The sequence below is a fragment of the Sciurus carolinensis genome, chromosome X (genome assembly GCF_902686445.1).
Source record: "Sciurus carolinensis chromosome X, mSciCar1.2, whole genome shotgun sequence".
NCBI lineage: Eukaryota > Metazoa > Chordata > Mammalia > Rodentia > Sciuridae > Sciurus > Sciurus carolinensis.
In genome coordinates, this window is record NC_062232.1 from 110715451 (window position 1) to 110742552 (window position 27102).

Consider the following 27102-nt stretch of genomic DNA (forward strand, 5'->3'; position numbering starts at 1 on the left):
GAAGATGCCAAAGGGGTGAGTGGCTAAGGTATTAAGATTGTGGTTTTGAACTGTGTCTTTGTTTTTCACTCTTGTTCTGTGTGTTCATGTCGTGGAATCCAGGGCTTTGTACACTAGATCTCACATTGATATCCAATGGAAGGGAAAAGCCAAATTCTAGGAGTGGATCACGTTGTCTCAAATTGAGCCAAATGTCAGGTAGCCATGGTTTCTGAGATATTTCCTGTCTTCTGGAATCCCCCTTCCTGCATAGGATGGGCACAGACAGAGCACCTAGAGGCAAGGCTATCTGTTTCGTGTGGTAATACTGCCATCCTGACACTGTTTCCTAAACCTCAGAGCCCAGAGCTCTTCCTGCACTAAAGCCCCTGCAGGTGAGGTAGGCTGGGCCTGTGGAGGTCCAATGGGGCTAGCTTCAAGCTGGAACTCACAACCTCTCTGTGTCACCCAGGCACAGGCAAAGCACAAATGCAGAGTCTTGGTGTTGAACCTGGGTGGTGATGGACACCAGGAATGAGCACACAGGTCCCACTGAACAGACCTGCCCCTCAACACTTGTAGGAGGGATCCAAGTGCCAAAGCACTGTGCCATCAAGAAAGGGCATGCTTGCTGTTGCTCCAAGGGGAAGAACACAGGCTGGAAACCTGAAGTGTCTGCATTAGCCATTGTCTCTCTCTCTCTCTCTCTCTCTCTTTTTGTTTTTTTTTTTTTTTTTTCTTTTTTCTAAATTTGAGAGACTCCAGAGGGTGTTTATTTTGCTGGATTGTAAAATTCTCTTTTGGATATTAAAGAATAAATGAATGACCCGATCCCAGATGATTAACACTTTGCATATTAAATACTCATGTCTGTGGTATATAGTCCATCATTTGAAGATGCCTAACATCCTGAAATAGCTGAGGCCCCCAGAATGGACAAGTCGCTCACTGTTTGTGACAGAAACCTGTTTTTCTGGGCACCAACTCAGAGCTGAGGAGTACCTGGCCTAGCGCCAGGGCTGGGGTCAGGGCCTGGGCAAGGACCCGCTCACGACCGCCCAATACAGGCAGCCATGGGGGCTGCAGCAAGGGCTTTCAACTGTGGGGCCGTGCCTCGCCAAGGGGCACTTTGGCGGGCCAGGTTGTTTGTCAGGACCACGACAGAATCCACCAGGCCACAGTGGCCCCTGGTGACTGTGCCAGGTACTGAGCAGGTGGACCCCTGCGCACAATGCAGCCGACGGGAGTGAGCAGGCTCTGCTGTGGCTGCAAACCCTGCAGCAGGGCCTCGGGTGGCAGCAGCGACCCAGAAATCAAGTCCTGGCCCCGCTTCTCCTTCTGCCAAAAACTGTGCCGCCAGCCGCCACTTCAGGGAACTCGGCTCCTCCTGCCGCTGGGCACCCTGAGCCAAGGCGACCTCCTTCCCTCAGCCCCTGAGTGGGTCCCTTGGCTCCTGTGCACCCAGCGCGTTTCCTAGGCCCCGCCCCACGACTTCCGGTGACCAGTCTCCTGCTGCAGCCGGTCCTCTCGGGGTCCCTGGCTCTCCAGGGTCTCTGCTGAGAGCGCGCCAGGGCCCAGGTCTCCCTCAGGGCCCGGGGAGAAGGCCAGAGGCCCAGATCGCTGCCCAAGCCTCTCCCAACTCCTCCACAAAGCCACATCGTGCCCGCAGCTGGGCCTCCTGGGAAGGAGGCTGTAATGGCGCAGGGCCCCTTGAAACTGGGGCCTCACGATGGCGGTAGTGCTCCAGCTATGGCCACCAGCCCTGCTCCTGCGCGCTCCTCTCCCGCCCTGGCGGTCTGAAAAAACGCCACCAGGAGAGAAAGGCACCAGGAAACATGGCTGCCCAGAACTTTGCCCAGTTCCCAGGAGACAAACTAGCTCTCAGTGCTGCTTTTCCTTCCAACTCTGCTTTTATTGAAAAATGCTTATGTATTCTGTGATTCTCAGACTCGGTTTGCCCACGTTGGTCAGTACTTGGGGGCAGTTGTGGTGTCTGTGCAGCAGCTTCCAGCTTCTCTGTCCTTCAGTTTTTCATCAGAGCTCACAGGGAGGCCCCAGTGGAATGCCTTCCTCCACTGGGCCTCTGCTCTCTCTGATTTCATGTTCACTGGATGCTGCTCCTTGCATTATTCTCTGTTTCACTCACTCAGTGTTTCTCAGTAGTTGTGAGTGCTAACACCGTGAAGAGAAATGACAAAGTTCAACCTCTTTTACTCTATTTTTGAAATGTCATCAGCTTGGAAACAAAAGTGTAAATACATAGATCTTTTGCAGAGGCAATATGCACATGGTGACATGTCATAGTCCACTTTCTCTGGCCATAACAAAATGATACCTGAAGTTGAGTAGTCTGTAAAGACTAGACATTTCTTGTCCCCAAGGTTCAGAAGACTGGGAAGTCCAAGAGCTTGGCATCTTTAGAGCCCTTGATGGGGGTCTTCCTGCTGAATGTGGAGGAGGCCATCTCAAGGAGACACAGAGGAAGCTTCCTGGAGATCCCTGGCCAGGTCACCTCCGAGTAAACCTTTATTTCGATGGGTAGACTGATCTGTGACTCTGCATGAAGGCAGAGTCCTCATGAACCAATCATCTCCCACATATCCTTCAGTTCCTGGTCACATATAATTTTGGGAAGTAAGTTTGCAACACAGGATATCCAGCTAACAGCCACTGAAAGTTTCTGGAGAAAGTTTTACAATTTCAACAGAAGCCCTAGGGGTGTCTCCTTTTGTGAAGTGATGTTGATGAGGGTTTATTTTCAAGGTTCCCATTTATACTTCAGGGGGAAAGTGTTGATGTACAAAACTGGGTGTTGAGGATGTTCATGAACATCATGTCTTCTAAGCTGTGGTGATTACAAATCCTCTCTACTCTCAGCAACAGTATTCATTAATTCAAATTTAATGGAGTTATATATTTTGTGGGAAAGTATACACATATGAAAAGTTTAGTGACCTTGCTTTTGTTGTCCACGCAGTCCTGTTTCTTCATACCTTGGCAGGTGCCATTCTGGAATTTACTAATGAGAAGCACTTATAATCCATGTGACAGAATATAAAACGAAGTGGAAGATGGCTGACCTAGCACATGTGGGGTACTTGATTTGATCCTTAGACCCACATAAATAACACGCAGTCAAATGAACCCACAATGTCCATCACCAAGTAGGAAAAAAACATATATATGTATGTATTCATGTATACATATATATATGTATATCCAACAAAAGTGAAATAAATTGTAAACAGTACACTACAGAACGTAGACATAGAGGCCCATAAAGTCACAGTCAATAGGGGAAGCGTATTTCATGCCATAGGAAAACATTAATGAGGAGACAATGTTAGAAAAGGATATAGAGCTCATCATGAGTATCCTGCCCTCCTTACACTGCACATGAGAAAATATGCCTCCAATTCTGTTCATAAGCTAGAGCAGCAGGAATCCCAGAATCCATGCTTGTCTTGGAGCATAGTCCAGGGACAGACCCCTTGGAATGGTGAGTTGTTTGGCAGAATAAATCTCCTCCAGCTTCCAGAGCTTTCCCAGTTGTCTGCTTTCTTTCATGGTCTTTATCCTCCTTTAGGAGACCATTGGATGCTCAGGAAACTCCAGGACCAGTAACACCCTGTAAATGATGACCTGAAGGTTCAGGATCCTAGGGAAAATTAAGATCCACAAGGACCAGAGTCCTGATGACTGAAGAGTAGATTCAGGCCCTGTGTGGTTTCTCTTGAAAAGTGAAAGGAATCAGGTACAGAAAGCTGAGGTGGGAGGGTCTCAAGTTCAAGGCCAGTGTGGCCAACTTGTCAGACTTTGCTTTACCTCCATCCTTCCTCCCTAACTTTCTTTCTTTCCTGGGGATGGGGACCAAGGTCTTCTCTGTTAGTTCTCAGCATGGTATCCACTGAAAGGGAAAAACAATATTTTAAAGGTGAAGCATGTTACACATCAAAAGTGGAAATAACATGAAGGATCCACAATTTCTGGGAATTATTCACTTGTCTGTCTTCCTTCCTTCCTTCCTTGTTCAAACTGAGTGGAAGCAGCACAACACCTGGAAGGAAGAAGGCTAGCTCTCTCTCGTGGGACAATACTGCCATCCTGAGGAAATCCCTTGAAGAGGTTCCACTCCTAGCCCATCCTGCAGGCAAGACCTAACAGCTGAGCAAGACAGGACCCCTGGGAGTCTGAGGGTTCACTTACCAATGGAGGCCTCCCAGCCTGGTTGTCTGAGGCCAGGAGAGAGCAAAGCGTAACTGCAGTCTTGCAGTGTAGAAGCTAGAGCTTTAGGGACAGCAGGACTGAGCATACAGGTACCACCAGTAGTGGCCATTCTTGCTGTTGTCACACAGCTGCATGGATGGATTACTGAGCATTCAGTCCTGAGCCATCTGGACCCTCCTGTGAGAGCTGCACCTAATGTAGGCCTCCCAGGGGCCCTATCCTGTCTAGAGGCTGGGTCTGAGTATGGAAGAGGAGTCCAGGGGACCTGGGGAGGATGTGAGTCAGCCTGACAACCAAGTTTCCGGGGCCTACATGCCCTCTTCCCAAGGCCTTGGTGTAAACATTTCGTACTCCTTCCTAGGCGAGCACACCTGAGCTTTGGCATCCAAGAGCAGGAGACAATGGATCCCAAGAGGAAAGGCCAGAGAAAGAAGGCTGAGTGCAGAGCAGAAAGGGGACGACTTGGTCATGTGGAAAATGGGTGCATAGAGAAGGAGACGAGGCCCATGGGTGAGTGGCTGCGGCCTTGTGCTTTTCTTTCTGATCTTCTTACGTTTTCAGTTTTTTGCTTTTGTTCTGTTTTGTCTTCCAATGTCCTAGGATGAATCACAGGACTTTGTACCTTAGGTCTCACGTTGATGTCATTGGAACCCCAAAGCAGAATCTCAGCAGGGGAGCACATTTCCTGAATTTGAACAAAATGCAAGGCAGTCATAGTTTCTGGAGTGTTTTTCTCCTCTCACGATTTTTCTTTTTTTTTCTTTTCATGCTGGAGGGGCACAAACAAGGCATGGGAGGCAAGTCATGCCATTAAGAAAGGGCATGCTTGCTGTTGGTCCAAGGGGAAGAACACAAGACTGTTAACGGGAAGAGCCTGTTTAGGCATTTTTTTTTTCTTTCTTTCTTTCTTCTTTTTTTTTTTTTTTTTTTAATTTGAGAGACTCCAGAAAGTGTTTATTTCATTATATTTTATCGTTGTCATTTTAATATTCAAGAATAAAAGAATGACCCATTCCCAAATAATTAACCATTTGCATATTAAACACTCCTGTCTGCAGTCAATAGTGTATCATTTGAACAACAGGGCATGAGGGAAGCCATAGAAGTCCACCTGCACTTGAAGCCTGACATCCTGCAGTTGATGGAGCACCTGGAATGGACACTTTGCTCATAGTCGGTGACAGAAACCCTTTACTCTGGGGGCACTAACTGCAAGGAAGGGCGCTTCTCAGGAGCTCATGAGCCACAGAAAGTCTCATAGGTCTATAGATGAGAAACAGCCCGGCACACCCAGCAAGCCTGGGCCTCCACAGCTGATTACAGGGGAAATGCCCACTTAGGGCGTCAGAGAACAACACGCTCCCCTCCAGGGGACACTGGGCCAAGTCCTGGCTCCGCTTCCCCTTCTGCCAAAAAACGATGATGCCAGCCGCCGCTTCAGGGAACTCGGCTCCTCCTCGCGCTGGGCACCCTGAGCCAAGGCGACCTCCTTCCCTCAGCCCCTGAGTGGGTTCCTTGGCTCCTGTGCACCCAGCGCATTTCCTAGGCCCCGCCCCACGACTTCCGGTGACCAGTCTCCTGCTGCAGCCGGTCCTCTCGGGGCCCCTGGCTCTCCAGGGTCTCTGCTGAGAGCGCGCCAGGGCCCAGGTCTCCCTCAGGGCCCGGGGAGAAGGCCAGAGGCCCAGATCGCTGCCCAAGCCTCTCCCAACTCCTCCACAAAGCCACATCGTGCCCGCAGCTGGGCCGCCTGGGAAGGAGGCTGTAATGGCGCAGGGCCCCTTGAAACTGGGGCCTCACGATGGCGGTAGTGCTCCAGCTATGGCCACCAGCCCTGCTCCTGCGCGCTCCTCTCCCGCCCTGGCGGTCTGAAAAAACGCCACCAGGAGAGAAAGGAACCAGGAAACATGGCTGCCCAGAGCTTTGCCCAGTTCCCAGGAGACAAACTAGCTCTCAGTGCTGCTTTTCCTTCCAACTCTGCTTTTATTGAAAAATTCTTATGTATTCTGTGATTCTCAGACATGGTTTGCCCACGTTGACCAGGACTTGGGGGCAGTTGTGGTGTCTGTGCAGCGGCCTCCAGCTTCTTTATCCTTCAGTTTTTCATCTGAGCTCAAAGGGAGGCCCCAGTGGAATGCCTTCCTCCACTGGGCCTCTGCTCTCTCTGATTTCATGTTCACTGGACGCTGCTCCTTGCATTATTCTCTGTGTCACTCACTCAGTGTTCCTCAGTAGTTGTGAGTGCTAACACCAGGTGAGAGAAATGACAAAGTTCAACCTCTTTTACTCTATTTTGCGGTTGGAAACGAAAGTGTAAATCCATTAGTCTTCTGGGGAACCAATTTGCACATGGTGACCTATCTTACTTCCAGGTGCTGTTGCCATAGCAAAGTGATGCCTGAAGCTGAGTAATCTGTAAAAAAACTAGACATTTCTTGGACCCAAGTTTCAGGAGACTGGGACATCCAAGAGCTTGGAGTGTGCTGAGCTTTTGATGAGGGTCTTCCTGCTGAAAGTGGAGGAGACCATTTCAAGGAGAGAAAGAGGAAGCTTCTTGGAGACCCCTGGCTTTTAAAACCAGGTCACTCCCTTTAAAAATCTATATATCCATGGGTGGACTTATCTGTGACTCTGCATGTCCTCATGAACTAATCATCTCCCAGATGTTCTTCAGTTCCTGGTCACATACAATTTTGGGAAGTAAGTTTCCAACACAGGCTCTCCAGGGCACAGCCACTGAAACCATACCATGGGAAAACTCTTACAGTTTCAACAGAAGCACTACGGGGTCTCCTTTTCTGAATCGATGTTCATCAGAGTTTATTTTCAATGTTCCCATTTACACTTCAGGGTGTGAATGTTGATGTACAAGACTGGGTGTTTATGTTATTCATGTACATCATGTCCTCTATCCTGTGGTGGTTGCAGATCCGGTCTGATCTCAAGGACAGTATACATATTAATTCAAGTTTAATAAGATGTATGTTTTTTGGGAAACATGCACATATGAGAAGTTTGTTGGTAGTGCTTTTCTTATCCGCACAGGCCTGTTTCTGCACTCCTTGGAAGGTGCCGTTCTGGAATTTAGTAATGAGCGTGTATCATAAGCCATGTGACAAAATATAAAACGGAATGGCCTAGCATGTGCTGGATGCTGGATTCCATCCATAGCATCATATAAAAAAAAAAACAAATAAAATGAATACACGTGTTCATCTACAAATCAAAATTATTTATATATATACATATATGTATATACAAATATGTAAAATAAAATGTAAACAATAGACTACAGAACATAGACATACAGTGTCCATATAGTCACATCAATAGGGGAAGCGTATTTCTTGCCATGGGAAAACGTCATGTTCTCATGTTTAATGAAGAGACAATGATAGAAAAGGATACAGAGCTCATCATGAGTATCATGCCCTCCTTACACTACACATGGGAAATTATTGCCTCCTATTTGGTTTATAAGTTAGAACAGTAGGAATCCCATAATCCCTGCTTGTCTTGGAGCATAGTCCAGTGACAGACCCCTTGGAATGGTGAGTTGTTAGCTAGAATAAATCTCCCCCAGCTTCCAGATCTTTCCCAGTTGTCTGATTTCATTCATGGACTTTATCCTCCTTTAGGAGACCATTGGATGCTCAGGAAACTCCAGGACGAGTAACACCCTGTAAATGACAGCCTGATGGGACAAGATCCTGGGGAAAATTAATTCCATGAGGACAAGAGTCCTGATGACTGAAGAATAGATTCAGGCCCTGGGTGGTTTCTCATGAAAAGTGAAAGGAATCAGGTACAGAAAGCTGAGGTAGGAGGGTCTCAAATTCAAGGCCAGTGTGGCCAACTTGCCAGACTTTGCTTTTCCTTCTATCCTTCCTCCCTAACTTTCTTTCCTGGGGATGGGTACCAAGGTCTTCCCTATTAGTTCTCAGCTTGGTATCCACTGGAAGGGAAAAACAAACTTTTAAGGGGGAAGCATGTTACACATCAAAAGTGGAAGAAATATGAAGGAGCCACAATTTCTGGAAATTATTGTCCTAATGTAGGACTCCCAGGGGCCCTATCCTGCCTAGAGGCTGGGTCTGAGTATGGGTCTGAGTATGGGTCTGAGTATGGACCTGGGGAGGATGTGAGTCAGGCTGACAACCAAGTGTCTTGGGGCCTACATTCCCTCTTCCCAAGGCCTTGGTGTAAACATTTCCTACTCCTACCTAGGTGAGCACACCTGAGCTTTGGCATCCAAGAGCAGGAGACATTGGATCCCAAGAGGAAAGGCCAGAGAAAGAAGGCTGAGTGCAGAGCAGAAAGGGGAAGACTTGGTCACGTGGAAAATGGGTGCATAGAGAAGGAGAGGAGGCCTGTGGGTGAGTGACTGCAGCTTTGTGCTTTTCTTTTTTGAACTTTTTAAAGTTTTATTTTGTTTTGTTTTGTTTTGTTTCCCAATGTGGTCCTAGGATGGATCCCAGGACTTTGTACATTAGATCTCACATTGATGTCACTGGAACCCCAAAGCAAAATCTCAGCAGGGAAGCACATTTCTAGAAATTGAGCAAAATGCAAGGCAACCACAGAATCTGGAGTGTTGTCTTCTCCTGAAATTTTTCTTTTTTTCTTTTAATGCTGGAGGGACACAAATTGACCACCTGGAGGCAATTCTAGTTAAGGAATCATTTTCATAGAGTCCTACCTCAGGAGTCCTTTCTGCATAAAGCCTTGGCAGATAAGCGAGGCAGGGCCAGTAGCAAGTCTGTTGGACCGAGATCCAAATGGGGCTTAGCCAGTACCTTGCTGGGGGCCAGGCAGGACCAAAGCAGAAATGCAGAGTCTTGTAGAACCTGATCAGCAACGGACACCAGGTTTGAATACACAGGTGGCCCCAGGACTATCCTGTCCTGCTGTTCTCACCCAGCTATGAGGTGGGATCCATGGGCTCTAGGACAGTGACATCACAAAAGGGCATTGTGTGTCTTGCTCCAAGGGGAGGAATGCATTAATTCTAATTTAATAGAGATTTAGTTTTTGTGGGAAACGTATGCACGTATATGAATCTTCTGGTGGTCGTGCTTTTCTTCTTATCAGCAGGGTCCTGTTTTTGACTCCTTGGCAGGCAACCTTTTTTGAATTTACTAATGGAAGCTCTCATAAGCCATTGTGACAAAATATAAAATGGAGTAGCAGATGCTTGCCTAGCAAATTTGCCGCACTGCATTCGAACCTCAGCACTACATAAAAAAGAAATAAATAAAATAAAGGTATTTTGTCCTTCAACTACTATATATTCACCCCTACAGAGTGTATGTCACATAGATGAGAGATACCAATATGTTCCTTCTAGGAATCCAAGCCAACGGTTGCCTCCCAATTGACATAGACATAGTGTGACCCAATAAATGGAGGCCTCCTTAATAGCCTGAATTAGGGACAATTCCCTTGACCAATGTTACAGATTCCTGAGCTTACTCCTTGAGACTCATCTTAGGGCCCTCTGTTTGGTCTCCTTGCCCAGTTCTAACAAGTATCTTAGTCAGTTTAGCAAGCCTCCTCCTACTCTTCACGTCTTTTCCTAGAGATGTCCCATGCACTGTCTCCATCTCTCTGCTCCTTGGTTCTAAAAATGTGTTCTTGGGTTCAAAGTTAATCCTAATTGTTTTCTTTCTCCCATATTGTGACAATCTTGACTATAATTATTATTATTATTATTATCTGCATATTGAGGATTGAACTCAGGTCCTCTCTAATGTGAGCAAGAGTTCTAGCACTAAGCAAAATCCCAAGCCTCGTGCTCTTTTTTTTAAATTTTGTTTTTATTTATGTATATAAATAGCAACATGTGAACAAGAGGTTCTAAGACTTGTACATTATGTATAGATGAAAGGATTTCTACTTAGTCCACTTGTAGTATGGCATTACTGAAGATAAGGAAGATGCCTAGAAGTAGAAAGCCTGTTTACTACACTTAATACTGAATTCTCTGCCATTTTTCTGTAGAAGTACTGAGTTGCTGCCTGAAATTTCCAATGTTTACCTATGAGTGATTAGAAGTGGCAGAGCATGGAATTTTGTACTTTTTTCCAGGTGAATTCTTCATATTTCCTGACTTCTCCTTCCACAAATCTATGACATAAGCCTAGTCATATGACTTCTCCCTACTGATCTGGGCAAATGCAATGGGTTGTTGTGGATAACAGATAGAGGCAGCTAATCCCATGGTGGTTAGGCCTAGCCACAAGCTTTTTATTTTTGTTCCTTTGGGCTAGTGATATTGCTCAGTGGTAGAGAATGTGCTAGCATGCCTGACACTCTGGGTTCAAGAAGGAAAGAAAGAAGGAAGGAAGTGAGAAGTGGGAAGGAAGGAAAGGAAAAAAGTCCAGTACTCTTGAATCAAATCTTTCTTGCCATTTTCACAAGCATCTGAATAATTTTGTCATTAACAGTTGTAAGCCAAGTAAAGAAACATGTTGCCTGATGACTACAAATGCCTTAATACTGCCCCTGATTTTTCATGATTTTCTGAGAATAGAGATTTGGCTCTAAAAGTAGACAACTTGATTAGTTGGGTATGCTTGAGATGTAAAACTGAGTAAACAACAGAACTGCATGAGCACAAAGAGTAAACATTTAATTTCTCAGAAAAAGAGATCTCTGATGAAGGTGGTTAGGCTACAGTTTTGTTTCCAACTGAAATCTAAAACATTGTGAGCTTGATTAAATATTCTGCACAAGATATCAGGCAGCCATGTTCCTTTGAGCCTTTGTCTCTGGGTGGTGTATTTTCAGACAGGAAGGGCAGGAGAAGAACCCATTGTCAGGGCTTGTTTGACTATTTACAGCACTACTGCCATCACTCACAAGTAGTTTCAAAATACCTCATTACAGTTTTCTTCAGTGAGACCTACTTTTTGGGAAAGATCCTGCCTGTTAAGGGACCTAAACTGGGCTCCAAGCTGGGCCTCTGTGCCTTGTGGAGGCCACAAGGGAGAACTGGATACTAGCACTCACTTAGCATAGAATCTGGAGAGCAATGGGGCCCTGCGTGAATCAGCAGCAGGCTGGAGAAGTTGTCACAGGAAGTCTTGGGGTGGAACCTCAGCTCCTTTTGACAGTGTGGAATCCTAATCTGCATGTCTCACAAGAAAAGACCTATATCTTAGAGCTCTTTAAGCATTATCTACGAGTTCATTATAGGGGAATTTCAGTGGCATCTGGTATGCTTATTGTGTGTCAAAGAGCACCCTAAATTCTGGAATCCAGTCCACCTTTGGCTAGCTGAAGAGATCCACACGTCAAAATGGGAATGCCAAGACTTGAAGGTGATCTGGCTGTGACATGTCACCCTGCTGATCTCTAGCGTTGATTGAGCGACTCTAGCTGGCTAGGCAGATACCCACTTCATCCTTCACTGCTCCATATGTATCTTTCCTAAAGTTCACTACATTCAAGAGAATGATCTTCCACATAGAATAGAACCATACTTCAGGGAAGGTTATGCAAGTAGCTGTGCTCCCCTGCTAGAATATTCAGACAAGCTGCCAAAACGGGATGCCAAGTGGAGAGGGAGGGAGTAGAAAGAATTCCATGTCCAGATGAAGGAGGTAGGTACACTGCTATTGTATCTGATTACTCAGGCCTAGAGAAAACGTTTGATGGGGTTTGTTCTTATCTCCAGTCTCACAAGAAAACAGGCCCAGAAAGCCTCTTGTTCTACAATCAGATATGAAAAAGAGAAGGAAATTGAGTGGTAGAATATGATTTGCGAACCCAGGCCTCAAGGACTTTATTTATTTATTTTTATTTATTTATCTTTTTTATTGTAAACAAATGGGATACATGTTGTTTCTCTGTTTGTACATGGAGTCAAGGCATACCATTTGTGTAATCATAAATTTACATAGGGTAATGTTGTTTGATTCATTCTGTTATTTTTTCCCTTCCCCCCCACCCCTCCCACCCCTCTTTTCCCTCTATACAGTCCTTCCTTCCTCCATTTTGCCCCACTCCCTAACCCTAACTCTAACCCTAACACTAACCCCTCCCACTCCCCATTATGTGTCATCATCCACTTATTAGCGATATCATTCGTCCTTTGGTTTTTTGAGATTGGCTTATCTCACTTAGCATGATATTCTCCAGTTTCATCCATTTGCCTGCAAATGCCATAATTTTATCACTCTTCATGGCGGAGTAATATTCCATTGTATATATATACACCACGGTTTCTTTATCCATTCATCGATTGAAGGACATCTAGGTTGGTTCCACAGTCTGGCTATTGTGAATTGAGCAGCTATGAACATTGATGTGGCTGTATCTCTGTAGTATGCTGATTTTAAGTCCTTTGGGTATAGGCCAAGGAGTGGGATAGCTGGGTCAAATGGTGGTTCCATTCCAAGTTTTCTAAGGAGTCTCCACACTGCTTTCCAGAGTGGCTGCACTAACCTCAAGGACTTTAATTTCCTCCGGAAAAGGTCAGGGACAAAGAGTTCCATGCACTCCCCTTATATGACTTCATCTGAGATATGTCTTTGCTTTCAGCAAATTTTGTTTGATCTGAGAGTTCTACCAAGCATACTAAACACTGCTAAATGTCCATTAGGAAAAGGCAATTATACTCTGACAGAAGCTATGAGGGATCCATAGCATAGTGACCACACATAAGGGCCTGCTGGGTCATGTTCCAAAAGGAAGAACAAGGAGATGAATGCACCATAGGGCCTGCATTTATTTTTGAGTGGGTTCTTTGGGTCCAGTGAACATGACTTCCTATGACAGTATCGCCTGACAGCTCTCAATCTACTCAAGGCACCACATATTCTAGGATTTCCTTGAACTTGTGGTCCTCCTGCCTCAGCTTCCACGGTGCTGAAATTATAAGTATGCTCCAGTGTGCCCTACTTCTACTGCCTTACACCAGTCGTGATCACTAGCAATATATTGTAAGGAACTGGGAGAGTTGAGAGGCCAGTAGTAGTCCAGCAGCTACCAGGAGATTGTGACCCAATGTCATATGCCAGGCAGAGATCTCTACCTGGTATGGGTAGGTTTCCAGGAATCTTCCCAGGGTGAAATGCAGGTCCTGATGCGCACTTCTCTGTTGTCTCCACCTCCTGGAGCAAGAGTTAGCAGGCCTCCACTTGGTCTCACTGTGCCTTGGGGCATGCATCCCACGATGTGACACTGCCAGAATGTAAATAGTAAGCCAGTTGTGGTGGCATATTGCAGAAACAACTGTGCTTTTGAATGTCTTAGGAACACCTAAATGTCTCTGCTACCTGTAACTAAGAAATCTGGAGAGAGGTAGAATTACCTAGCTGGGACAAGAATTGCTGAAACTTTTTCTAAGGGAGCATTTGCTTAAAAATATGGAGCCAGAGCGGCGCACACCTGGAATCTCAGCAGCTCAGGTGCTGAGGCAGGAGGATCCCAAGTTCAAAGGCAGCCTCAGCAACTTAGCAAGACCTTGTCTCAAAATAAAATATAAAAAGGGTTGAGGATGTGGCTCAGTGGTTGAGTCCTCAGGGATTCGATCGTAGGTACAAGATAAAAATAAAAAACAGATGAAAAGGAGTTCAATTATTATAGTCTTCAAACAAAAATCAAATTAGACATTAATGGATGATGCAGACAATTGAAAATGAACGTGAATTTTAAAGTTCTTGCCTGCCATAGGTGGCATTACTATGCCATTACTTCATTTATTATTTGCCTGTTGTAGAATGTAGATTGTAAAGAAGCAAAGATTGTCTCTTTGCAAAAAAAAAAAAAAAGTGAATATATGTCAGTGGTGCAAGTTGATAATGAAGACTTTGTGTAAAATTAAAATATATAAAATTATATCTAAAGATAAAATTAAATGTGAGTTATATGTGGGTACATCCATTCATATACAATTTACACAATTTTTAAAGCTTTATATTTGTGATCGTGGTCTGTGTGAGAGTATGTCTGAATGTGATATTTTTGGTTAACCTATATGTATCTTTAGTTTTTTGTTTTCTTTTTGTTTTTTCTTGGGACCAGGGTTGATTGAACCCAGGGATTCTTAACCACTGAGCTACATCCCCAGGCCTCTTATTTTCTTAATTTTATTTTGAGACAGGGTCTTGCAAAGTTGCTGAGGCTGGCTTTGAACTTGGGATCCTCCTGCCTCAGCCCTGAGAGCTGCTGTGATTACTGGCCTGTGCTACTAGGCCCAGTTTAGATCTTTCCTCTTTTTATTTCGATTTAAATAAACACACTTGAATGAAAGATTTGAATGTAAAAGGTGTGAATACAGCTACCTTAATGCTCTCTCACAGCACACATCTGGATGACTGGATTTGAGAGATGGCTATTTTGACCATTTGTTGAATTTTGCTTTCTTCATGGTTTTTAAAGATGAAATTGTAAGACGACAATTTAGGATACAAATATGAGAACCATGTAAAGCTATTGAATTTCTCCAGCATAAAATGCATAACAGAAAAATATAAGTAAATTTATAATATGCATGGAATTTACTTATGTATCTATATCTGTAGGTAGTTAGATTTTAAAATGGAAATTGTTAAATGAAAATATTTTGTGATTAACAGGGGACATGATGTAACTGCAAAAGTTTTAAGAATTTGTACAATTCAACATTGAAATTATTTTTTATTGTTTGTTCTATTTAGTTATACATGACAGCAGAATGCATTTTGTTTCATTGTACAGAAATGGAGAACAACTTTTCATTTCTCTGGTTACGCATGATGTAGATTCACACCATTCGTGTAATCATACATGTACATAGGGTAATGATGTTTGTCTCACCTACCACCTTTCATACCCTCACCCCCTCCACTCTACACAACCCAAAGTTCCTCCATTCTTCCATTATATGGCAATAACAAAAATGGCTCAGGAATAGGAAGAAAAAATATGAGGTCCAAAACACACAGTATAAATGCAATTTTAAGAGCAAATTTATTGTGCTATTTAAATATCTATATACAAGTTCCTGTCAATGTATTAAAAGAATGGGAATAATACTCAAAATGGTATAGGCATTTAACCAAAAGTATGAAGAGAGTGCTTTTCTGTAGATCAGCATATGGCTATTTTGAGTCCTATACAAACTCTGTGTCTTAGTTACCAAAGAGAAAACATGACTGATTCCTTAGTGAAAACCAGCAATACACCTATAGAGAGTAAAGGCATGGGGAAATAGTCGTAGGAAATTGTATGATATGGGAAAATGCGTATGCTCCAGTGTTACATGATGAAGCCATGAGAGGACATCTGGACTCTGTAGATAAGAATTTACAGTCACTTCAGTACAAGTGTCACTCCTGGTGGGCTTCCCTGAGTCGTTGGTATTCACACTTTCTATGCCTTTCTAGGCAGGAATCCAGAGGTTTGCATCCCAGGAGCTCAAGACAATTGGATACCAGGAGAAGACAATGGAAGGAAGAAGGCTGAGTGAAGAGCAGAAATGGGAAGACTTAGTCATGTGGAAACTGAGTTCTGGAAGAGAAGACGCCAATGGGGTAAGTGGCTATGGCCTTACACTTCTGTGTGTGTGTGTGTGTGTGTGTGTGTGTTTTATTGGCATGGAATCCAGGATAATCACATGACAACTAAAAGTCAAATTCTAAGAGTGGAGATGCTGTCACATGAAGTCATGGGGGTGGAACCTGAGTCTTAAGCATGTGTACTGGAGAAGAGGAATGCAGCGAAAAGCTAAAGGCACACTCGGGGTACATAACGCATGTATCAAACAACGTAGCAAGAGATAGCAAGAGAAGGCATGGCCTTCTGGGAAGTCACTGTGCTGTGGTACATGGCAGCAGTAGCTGTGTGTCCAGAAGGTCACAGGTGCTCACCCAGTTGTCTAAAGGGCAGGGGAGAATTGGAACTCCTTCTAGTGCAGCAGATGTGTTTAAAGAGATCAGCACCAATAACAGTGAGGAGGATGGATGCTGAAACCTACATCTACAAAGTCTTGTCTGGTGGATGTGGTGTCACCTGTCACCTCACATCACCCCTTGATGTGTGGTTGTCATAGCAGGTACATTGGAAAGAAGCATGATGTTTTCTAGAAATGCAATAACATTTGGTGACTGTGATATCCATGCAAAGCAAGTGAACACTCCCCAGAAACTATGATCAGGGGGCAGTTTTCTCAGTGTGACATAGCAAACCTGGGACAAACCCACTGCAGGGCACAGACTGGAGGCTTCATGCTAAGATCCAGGAGTAGGCAAGAATACCCACTTTGGTCACTGGTATTGAACTTCGTAAAGCCTGTTCCCCTGGGAGTCATCAGGTCAGAGATCAATAGAGAAGTCATCCAAAGTGGAAGCATTAGGGAGCTGGGACAACCCCCTCTAATCTCGGTGCGTCCTCTTGACTCCTCCCAGCAAAGGTTTAATAAGAGAGGGGGACAAGTGTAGGTGACTGGAGGGACCACCTGGAAGAGAGGATGGCAGACAGTGTGGTGTGTAGAGAGCTGGAGTTTTTAAGGAAATTGAGGGCTTTGTTCTTGCCTCCATTTCCTGTCCCCACTTAGTTGGTTGAACACCTAGGGCATAGGCCTGAGCAAGCTATCTTACTTTTCAATAATGGTGGCCAGACCTGGTGCCTGCCTTCATTGCCCTTTCCCTCTGCTCACCTCTTCATGGCTAACTAACATTCCCCTCTTCAGGACTCAAGCCTCTAAATTCTTTTGGGGCTTGATTCAGTAGGGCTATTTCTGGCTGAAAGGGGGTGGTATTTAGGGGAAGTCCTTGCTCTTTTCCAGGTGGGTGAGGTTGGTCCAAAGTCCAGGGTAGGAGAAGTCATCTCTCCATTGCAGTGCCGACCACTGCAATGGGAGACACCATTGTCTAGGGAGAACTGGGAAACTATGGGCACAGGAATATGGGAGAATACTACCAAGGGTGATTAAAAATAGAATTGTGAGATGGCGCTTACACCAATGTGGGATGTTCAACAGGGAAGTCCACCAATCTAGGAAAGATAAGGTTGAGTCATCCATCTGAAACACTTCAGTTTTAATATCCTGGATAATGTCAGAAAAACTGGTGGAATGGTTAGGAACATATACACAAAGGTCAGACCACTAACAGCCCATATCCCTCCCTAGGCAGCAGTCAAAACTAATATGTACACCTATTATATGTATGTCATCTGTATATCTCACATACCATATGCATGCAAATACATGTGACAAATGTATAACACCTGTACCAATATAATGTACACATAACGTAATATATACACTAATATATAAAGCATATATGAAACAAATGAACATGAAATAACAGATGACAAACATACCTGCATAGTTTCTATATAGCATGGCTTGTAGATAGAGACCACTTGTAGAACACTTGCTTAGTCTGTGGGAGGCCTTGGTTTGAATTCCTAGAACCTACTTTACCTTTCTTCCACCATATCCCATCAAAAAAAATTGTGCAGTTTCCATTTCAATTCCATCCTTTTTAGTTTTTTCCTTTGTCTGTGGGTGTGTGGGTGGGTGTGTCGCATTCTCCCATATTCACAAGGAAAAGAATGCTTTCACATCAGATCTCATAATGCTATCACTCACCAACCAAGAGTCAAATGCTGTGAGGCAGAATGTTACTTCAAATGGAGCTAAATGCCACAGGTTCTGGAATCTTGCTCATGTGTTTCTCTCTTTATTCTTCAATGCATAAACAGAAGTAGAAAACTCAGACACTACTGAGGGAGGAACACTGAGGGAAGTGAAACAGACAATGTAAGGAGCAGCGCCCCAGTGAACATGAAATCAGAGAGAGCAGAGGCCCAGTGGAGGAAGGCATTCCACTGGGGCCTCCCTGTGAGCTCTGATGAAAAATGGAAGGACAGAGAAGCTGGAAGCCGCTGCACAGACACCACAACTGCCCCCAAGTACTGACCAACGTGGGCAAACCATGTCTGAGAATCACAGAATACATAAGCATTTCAATAAAAGCAGAGTTGGAAGGAAAAGCAGCACTGAGAGCTAGTTTGTCTCCATGGAACTGGGGAAAGCTCTGGGCAGCCATGTTTCCTGGTGCCTTTCTCTCCTGGTGGCGTTTTTTCAGACCGCCAGGGCGGGAGAGGAGCGCGCAGGAGCAGGGCTGGTGGCCATAGCTGGAGCACTACCGTCATCGTGAAGCCCCAGTTTCAAGGGGCCCTGCACCATTACAGCCTCCTTCCCAGGAGGCCCAGCTGCGGGCACGATGTGGCTTTGTGGAGGAGTTGGGAGAGGCTTGGGCAGCGATCTGGGCCTCTGGCCTTCTCCCCGGGCCCTGAGGGAGACCTGGGCCCTGGCGCACTCTCAGCAGAGACCCTGGAGAGCCAGGGACCCCGAGAGGACCGGCTGCAGCAGGAGACTGGTCACCGGAAGTCGTGGGGCGGTCACCGGAAGTCGTGGGGTGGGTCTGGGCACCGAGCTGGGTGCACAGGAGCCCAGGGACCCACTCAGGATTTAAGGACTTGGTGCCCAGTTTATGCACAGTTTATGGTGCCCAGCGCAAGGAAGAGCTGAGTTCCCTGAAGCGGCAGCTGGAGGCACTCTTTTTGGCAGAAGGGAAGCAGAGCCAGGACATGGCTTCTGGGGTCCCTGCTGCCACCAGAGGCCGCACTGCAGGGGGCAGCTAGCACAGGAGCTGGACCTGCAGCCAGACCAGGGCCTGGCCGCCGCGTGGGTTGCGGTGGGCTCGGCAGTCCACCTGCTCAGTACCTGGCACAGCCGGCTGGCCCTCCAAAGTGCCCCATGGCAAGGCACTGGCCCAACTGGCCAAAGCCCTTGCTGCAGCCCCTATGGCTGCCTCCACTGGGTGGTGTGGTGTGGGCTCCTGCTCAGGCTCAGGAGCCCGCGTGCTGGGCCGGGTCCTCCTCAGCTCTGACTTGGTGACTGGCTGCTCAGACAGCAGGCCCCCTTGCTCTCTGCCTCATGATGCCTACGTGCTGTCCTGTGCTTCCATTGTCAAATCCCCGTGGACCCCGGTGACCACATGCTTCACAATCACTGCGTGTTCCCCAAGCACCCTCAGCAGAGAGGGTGACCCGCTGTGTGCCTGGTGGGGTGCTCCTTGTGGAAACAGGTCTCCTGGGCTGCACTGGAATGGAGAAGATCCCTGTGGTCCTGGGTCTCTTAGAGGGGAAGCATGTTGCTTTGTTGACGCCCCAAGTGGGCATTTCCTCTGTAATCAGCTATGGAGGCCCAGGTCCCACTGAGTAGCTTGCCAATGGCGCCTGGCTGTTACTGACCTGCAGCACTGTGAGATTTTCTGTGGCTCATCAGCTCCTGAGGAGCGCCCTTCCTTGCAGTTACTGAACCCAGAGGAAAGGGTTCCTGTCACCGACTATGAGCGAATTCTCCGTTCTGGGGATCCACATCTATTGCTGGATATCAGGCCTCCAGTGCAGGTGGACATCAATGGTTTCCCTCACGATGAGTTCTTCAAATGACAGACTATATCCTAGAGAAATGAGTGTTTATCATGCAAACTGTTAATTATCTGGGAACGGGTCATTGGTTTATTCTTTAATATCAAAGTGAAAACTTTACAATCCAATAAAATAAACACCCTCTGGAGTCAAAGAAAAACAGAAAAGGGCTAATGCACACTCTTCACATTACCAGCCTTGTGTTCTTCCCCTTGGAGCAACAGCAAGCATGCCCTTTCTTGATGGCACTGTGCTTTGGCACTTGGATCCCTCCTACAAATGTTGAGGGACAGGTCTGTTCAGTGGCACCTGTGTGCTCATTCCTGGTGTCCATCACCACCCAGGTTCAACACCAAGACTCTGCATTTGTGCTTTGCCTCTGCCTGGGTGACACAAAGAGGTTGGGAGGCCCAGCTTGAAGCTGGCCCCATTGGACCTCCACAGGCCCAGCCTGCCTCACCTGCAGGGGCTTTAGTGCAGGAAGAGCTCTGGGCTTTGTGTTTTCAAAAACTATGTGTCAGGATGGCAGCATTGCCCCACAAAACAGAGAGAGCCTTGCCTCCAGGGGCTGTTCCCATCCAATGGGGGGAAAATTCCAGAAGACAGGAAATACTTCAGTCACTAAGGCTACCTGGTATTTGGTCCATTTGAGAAAATATGTTCCACACCTAAAATTTGGCTTTTCCCTTCCATTGGATATCAATGTGAGATCTAGTGTGCAAAGCCCTGGATTCCACGACATGAACACACAGAACAAGAGTGAAAAAAAAAGACAGTTCAAAACCACAATCTTAAGAACTTAGCCACTCACCCCGTTGGCATCTTCTCCCTTCCAGAACTCAGTTTCCACGTGATCGGGTCTTCCCATTTCTGCTCTCCACTCAACCTTCTTTCTGCAGCGATTCCTCATGGCATCTGATTGTCGTGGGCTCTTGGAGGCAAACCTCAGGTATCCTTGCCTGGGAAGGAGATGAAATGTTTACACCAAGGGCTGGGGAAGTGGGAATGCAGGCATGAGGCACTTGGTTGTCACCCTGGCTCCCATCCTTCCCAGGTCCCCTGGAGGACTCCTCCCTACTCAGACCCAGGCTCTAGGCAGGCTGGGCCCCCTGGGAGGCCTGTGTGAGGTGCAGCTCTCACGGAAAATTCCAGAGAGCTCACCACTGAATGCCAGCTCTACAATCCCACCACAAGGGACACCTCCATGGGACTGACTATAAATTCTTAGAGCACAGGTGACACATGTTCTATCACGGCTTCATCAGCTAACATCATAGCCCCAGCATTTACCCATATCCTAGAATGTCCTGTGACTCTTTCCCATGGCTTTCCCACCTATGAGTATTCCTGATTTTCACTAGGGATCCGTTCTATCTCTTCTCTTTGATCACTGGAAGGTGGAACTAGGAAATGATTCACAAAATAGCCATGTTGTGATTGAGAGAAAACCACTACCATAAAACATCACTTAACATGCACACCATCTTTGACTTATCCAAGTCCATTTTTTTAACACATTCATACAAACATCTATGCAGACAGTGAGATGCTACCATCCCTTGCATTTCAATTCCATGGAGTCATGCATTCTGTTTACACACCCTAATTTCACTTCTGATTCCTGAGAAGTGTCTGGTAATGTCATGAAACATTTGCAAGACTTGGGTTTCATCAACTTTTAAACCATTCATGAAGGTCTCATGTATTGGACTGGTCTTTACAAAGCATTTTGTGTTTATTAACAGTTTTTTTCACATAAAATCCTTCAATGGTTATATCTATATATAGATTGATAAAATATATATGCTTAATGCAATACATCCTCTCTCCATATTTTTTTTTCACTGTGTTCTTATTTACTAATATGTGGTGATATACATAATTCTACTGTTTAAAAGTTATGAATACAAAAAAATATTAAAGACATTAATACACATATACACAGAGTTGTTGTTTTAAAGTATATTATAAGAAATTATTTTATACATATTATTTATATATTATAGTACAACAAAGATCCTATATTTATGATTCTCCTCTCTCCATATTGTATTAAAGTCTAAGTACATACTAGAGCAACACTGAGTTTCCTGAAATTCCTACATTCACACAACATGGCAAGATAGAAAAAGGCCATGCCTTTCCAATTCAGTTACCAACGGGAATGCCCCCAGAGAACATTGACCAAGATAGGACCTCCATCCATATGCTGCTTCAGGCTTTCATTAAAGTCTCTGTCTATTTACAAATATATAAGACTAAAGATATAAATCCTGGGCCCCGAGTCAGATTGCATTACAATCCTTCCAATACTGACCATCAGCACGCAGACATACAACTTTAAATAAAGTTGCAAGCTGCGCAGTGTGGTACATACCTCTAATGAAAGGCAATAGGGAGGCTGAGGCAAGAGGATCACACATTCAAAGCCAGACTCACCAATTATGCATAGTCTAAGCATCTCAGCAAACCCTGTCTCAAAAAAAAAAAAAAAAAGTGAAACACGGGTTATGGCTGAGTGGTTGACAGCTCCTGTGTTTAATCCCTTGCATCAAAAAAAAAAAAAAAAGTTGCATATGCACAAGAATGGACGTACCTGCACATAGCACATGTACTTCTATTCATAGATAAAGTTAAGCACGTGTATTTCACACAGTCTGCAGCATCACCTTACACAACTGACATAGATCCACATCAATATCTAGTTTTGAATGCTTGAAACATACGGCAAGAATATCCCAGCAAGGCTAGTCCCACCACAAAAACGTGTCTAACCAGGCGATTATTGGGGCAAGGAACGCTTGTACACACTTGGTGGGATGGAATAGGAGCGCACACACAGTGGAGATCAGTATGCAGGTTTCTCCAAATCAGGGCTGGGGACCACCATTACAGCCAGATACACCATTTTTCAAATTTATCCAAAGAAAAGATAAGGTCAGCACGCCGTGCTGATGCACGAATACTCATCTTGAAGGCAGCACAATTCACAAGTTATGGATCCAGCTTCTGCACAACATTCTGGGTGTGGGAACGATTCCAGATCATTGAACTATTTTCTCTCATTCGGCTCGCAGCCTCTTCATGTTCGTGATCCCATCCCTTGAGGAAAAAAAGAGATGGCCACTCACCATCCATTCTGTCTATTCTAATTCTGGAAGAAACCACTGCCACATCCAATGACAGGAAGAAATACACCTCTATTTCTTCTAAAATTTGATAGGTTCAACTTTGACTATAAAAACGCCGATGCATTTCACGTGAATTTTTGCACAGTTTCCACCGAATAACAGGTTTCCAAGGGTAGGGTTGAGTGTTCCTCCACCTTGCATACTTGCTGCCCTGGAAGAAGTTCCAATTCTTCTCTGCCCTTCTCTTCAGGCCCTCTGGCCTCCAGAGAACTGGGCCCGCACGTGACCCACTGGACACACAGCTGATGCTGCCCTATGCCACCTAGAACTGACCTGTCCTTGTGGTTGTCCCTGGTGGTAGAAGGGATTTGAGCACAACAGCATGGTGACGTCACCTAAGGGATTGCTATCTCTTGCTCCAAGGACCCTGAACAAGAAGTTAGTATGCACAGTGCCTGCATTATCCTTTTAAGAGTCCCCTCAGGCCCAGTCTGCACAGCCTAGCACTCAGACCCAGCCCCAGGACTTCCTGTGGGAGGATCTCCTGGCCGCTGCCATTCCACTCCGGGCCCCTAGCTCTGTAGGGTCTATACTGCATCAGAGCGCCAGTGTCCAGGGTCCCTGAGGGCCCTAGCAGGAGGCAAGCAGACAGCATGGGAGCCCAAGCCTCTTGCCACTGCCTGCTGCACAGGTCTTCCCAACCGCTAGGCCTCCTGGGAAGGAGACTTTCATGGTGCTGGGTGACTGGAAACTGTGTCCTCACGATGGCAGTAGAGCTGCAGACATGGCCACCAGCCCTGGTCCTGAGCGCTCTTCTCCCGCCCTTCCCGTCTGAAAAAACACCACCCAGAGACAAAGGCTCAAGGAAACATGGCTGCCTTCTCTTCTGCCCTCTGGGATGGAACAAGCTGTGCAGGTGCCTTTTTATTTTGGAGTTTGGAGTTGCAATTTAAAATCATTGAAAAGTTTTGAATTTTGAGACAGCATTTTGCATGTGGGTCACATTGGCCTGGATCCTGAGACCACCTTCCTCACTGGGCCTCCAGTATGGGACTCATCAGAAACCACACTGGGCCTGAATCTGCTCTTCTGTCATCAGGACTGCAGTGCTGGTGGAACTTACTCTTCCACAGGATCTTGTCCATTCAGTTGTCACTTCCTTGACTCAGTGGTACAGGCTGTGGAGTTCCTGGAACATCAAATTCTCTCCTGGGGAGGATAAAGTCTCTGATGTGAGAAGACAACTGAGGAAGCTGGGAAGCTGGAGGAGACCCTCTCTAGGAAACAACTTGCCAATGCAAGGGGTCTGGTACTTGGCTGTGCTCCAAGAAAAGCAGGTCTTCGGGATTCCTGGTGTTTGTAGCCTTATGAACCCAATGGGAGGCCATAGTTTCCCATGTGCAGTCACAGGCTGGCCTGATACTCATACTTACTTTTCCATCCATTTCTATCTTTTTCTTCTCATTCAACATGAGAACATTTCCCCATAGCATGATATACATTCTACTATTGACTGTGACTTTATAGGGTATCTGTCTGCATGTGTTTTATGTATAATTTTTTCCTTATAAATATTTGATCACATATCTTACAGTAGTGTCATCACTAAAGAGATTTATTTTTCTTCAACCAGGTGTTACCTTAGGCCTTTTTCGTTATTGATTACAATATTTGGACTAAAGATTGAACACAAGGATGTCTAGTCACTGAGGATATTCCATGTACCACCGCCCGCAACACACACACACATAGCTTTTTAAGTTGTCATTCTGACACAGGGTCTTGATAAATTGGTCAAGGCCTCACAAATTGTTGAGGCTGGCCTCAAGCTTGCAATCCTCCTGCCTTGGCCTCTTGGGTTGCTGGGATAATTGGTGTGGCCACAAAGCCCTACACTTTAGTGAAGGCACAAGTGATCTGTGACAAGGAGTCAGAAATTCAGGGTGCACCAAGGGGAAGAAAAGCAGAAACAGGAGACCTTCCAAGGAACCTATAAAACTTTGGATGTTTCTATAGATGTTGTTAAATATATATGCACGATTTTCTAGATTTAGTCTCACTCAAGAAAAAGAAATATATAATGCATTTGAATTCATGCTCATATTATTGTCTAGTCAGGTTTCTGTTGAACACAGCTTTCAGGAGGTGAGGAGCACAACCCCCCTGAAGGTCATCAGTACTAATTTCTGTTTTACCACATTCCACCCAAATGAAGACAGGTGAAACTAAAATACACCCTCATGGACATGCTTTACGCAAGTAGATAGTCTTAGTGGTTTTGATGGAAACCACAGCCTTGAACAAACATGGAAATGACAGCATGAGGTATGTCTCAAAATGCAAGGTGTGTCCTCTGGAATTCCTGGGTTGAAACCTGAGTACCTGATAGGTCAGTGGTATTTGGAGGGACTTTGGGAGGTGAGTGTCTCAGGAGGACTCTGCCTTCAGGCATCGATTAGTCCCTTCATGGATTCACAGATTTGCTCAGGAATGACTCTGCTATAAAAGTCAACTATCGACCACAGGATTGCTCTGTCCTGCCTCAGGATGCCCTCCGCCATGTTATGATGTAGCAAGAAGACCCTCACCACTGGTCCAGAAGATCCCCAGGGGACTTCGGGGACTATCCTGATTCCAAACTAGGAGCCAAACTAAATTTTCTCCCTTTCTTGGTTGGGGTACTGGGAATGGAATCCAGGGGTGCTTAACCACAGAGTAACTCGCCCAATCCTTTTTACAAATTATTATTTTTAATTTTGAGACAGGATCTCTCTAATTCACTTAAGGATCGTGCTAAGTTGTAGCAAGTTTGCCCTTTTTGATCCTCCTGCCTCATCGCCCAGGCTGCTGGAATGACAGGCCTGTGCCATGGCACCAGGCCAAATTTTATTCTTCATCAAATAGTCACCCTCCAGTATTGTCATAGCAACAACAACAACAAAAACAGGCTAAGATACAGGACTGATGTGCCTATCAGCTCTATAGGACACATGTATGCTCACATAGTATTTCAAGTTGTCACATATGTTAGAAGTAGAGTAATGGCTATTGCATGTTTCTTCCACTTTTGATGTGTAACATGCTTCACCCTTAAAATTTTGTTTTTCCCTTCCAGTGGATACCAAACTGAGAACTAATAGGGAAGACCTTGGTCCCCATCCCCAGGAAGGAAAGAAAGTTAGTGAGGAAGGATGGAAGGAAAAGCAAAGTCTGGCAAGTTGGCCACACTGGCCTTGAACTTGAAACCCTCCTACCTCAGCTTTGTGTACCTATTCCGTTCACTTTTCAAGAGAAACCACCGAGGGCCTGAATCTACTCTTCAGTCATCAGGACTCTGGTCCTTGTGGAATTAATTTTCCCAAGGATCTTCTCCCATCACGTGGTCATTTACAGGGTGTTACTGGTCCTGGAGTTTCCTGAGCATCCAGTGGTCTCCTAAAGGAGGATAAAGTCCATGAATGAAATCAGACAACTGAGAAAGCTCTGGAAGCTGGAGGAGATTTATTCTGGCTAACAACTCACCAGTCCAAGGGGTCTGTCACTGGACTATGCTCCAAGACAAGCAGCGATTATGGGATTCCTACTATTCTAGCTTATGAACCGAACTGGAGGCAATATTTTCTCATGTGCAGTGTGAGGAGTGCATGATACTCATGATGAGCTCTCTATCCTTTTCTATGATTGTCTCCTCATTAAACATGAGAACATGACATTTTCCCATGGCAAGAAATATGCTTCCCCTATTGACTGTAACTTTATGGGCACTGCATGTCTACGTTCATAGTGTATTGTTTACTTTTTATTTCACTTTTTTGGATATACATATATATATGTGTGTATATATATATACATATATATATATATATATACATAAGTATTTTTTCCTACTTGGATATGGACAGTGTGGGTTTATTTTATTGTTTATTTTTTTATGTGGGTCTAAGGATCAAATGAAGTACCTCACATGTGGTAGGCCAGCCATCTGCCACTTCATTTTATGTTTTGTCACATGGCTTATGACCGCCTCTCATTAGTAAATTCTACAATGGCACCTGCCAAGGTGTGAAGAAACAGGCTTGTGTGGACAAGAAAAGCAAGGTCACTAAACTTTTCATGTGTATACTTTCCCACAAAACATACATCTCCATTAAATTTGAATTAATGTATACTGTTGCTGAGAGTAGAGAAGATTTGTAATCACCACAGCTTAGATGACATGATGTTCATGAATATCATCAACACCCAGTTTTGTACATCAATATTCTCTCCCTGAAGTGTAAATGGGGACCTCGAAAATAAACCCTCATGAACATCACTTCAGAAAAGGAGACGCCCC

The 27102-nt window shown here is 45.2% G+C and overlaps 2 long non-coding RNA genes across 4 annotated transcripts in view; one reads left to right on the plus strand and one right to left on the minus strand.

The window, feature by feature from the left end:
- The first annotated feature begins 4572 nt into the window (after positions 1–4572).
- On the plus strand, positions 4573–26335 carry LOC124972661 (uncharacterized). Of its 2 annotated transcripts, none has more exons than XR_007106482.1 (5): positions 4573–4716; positions 7842–8008; positions 8431–8579; positions 15576–15722; positions 25882–26335. It is a non-coding gene; the product is annotated as an uncharacterized LOC124972661 (long non-coding RNA). The 2 variants fall into 2 exon arrangements; XR_007106483.1 differs by lacking the exon at positions 25882–26335 and adding an exon at positions 22713–22847.
- LOC124972660 (uncharacterized) overlaps positions 19460–27102 on the minus strand; it is a 39212-nt gene continuing 31569 nt past the window's right edge. For both annotated transcript variants that reach the window (XR_007106480.1, XR_007106481.1), the window contains exons 8-10: positions 26021–26201; positions 20447–20594; positions 19460–19667 (exon numbers count right to left, since the gene is read on the minus strand). This is a non-coding gene — a long non-coding RNA (uncharacterized LOC124972660). The remainder of the gene's footprint in view (positions 19668–20446; positions 20595–26020; positions 26202–27102) is intronic.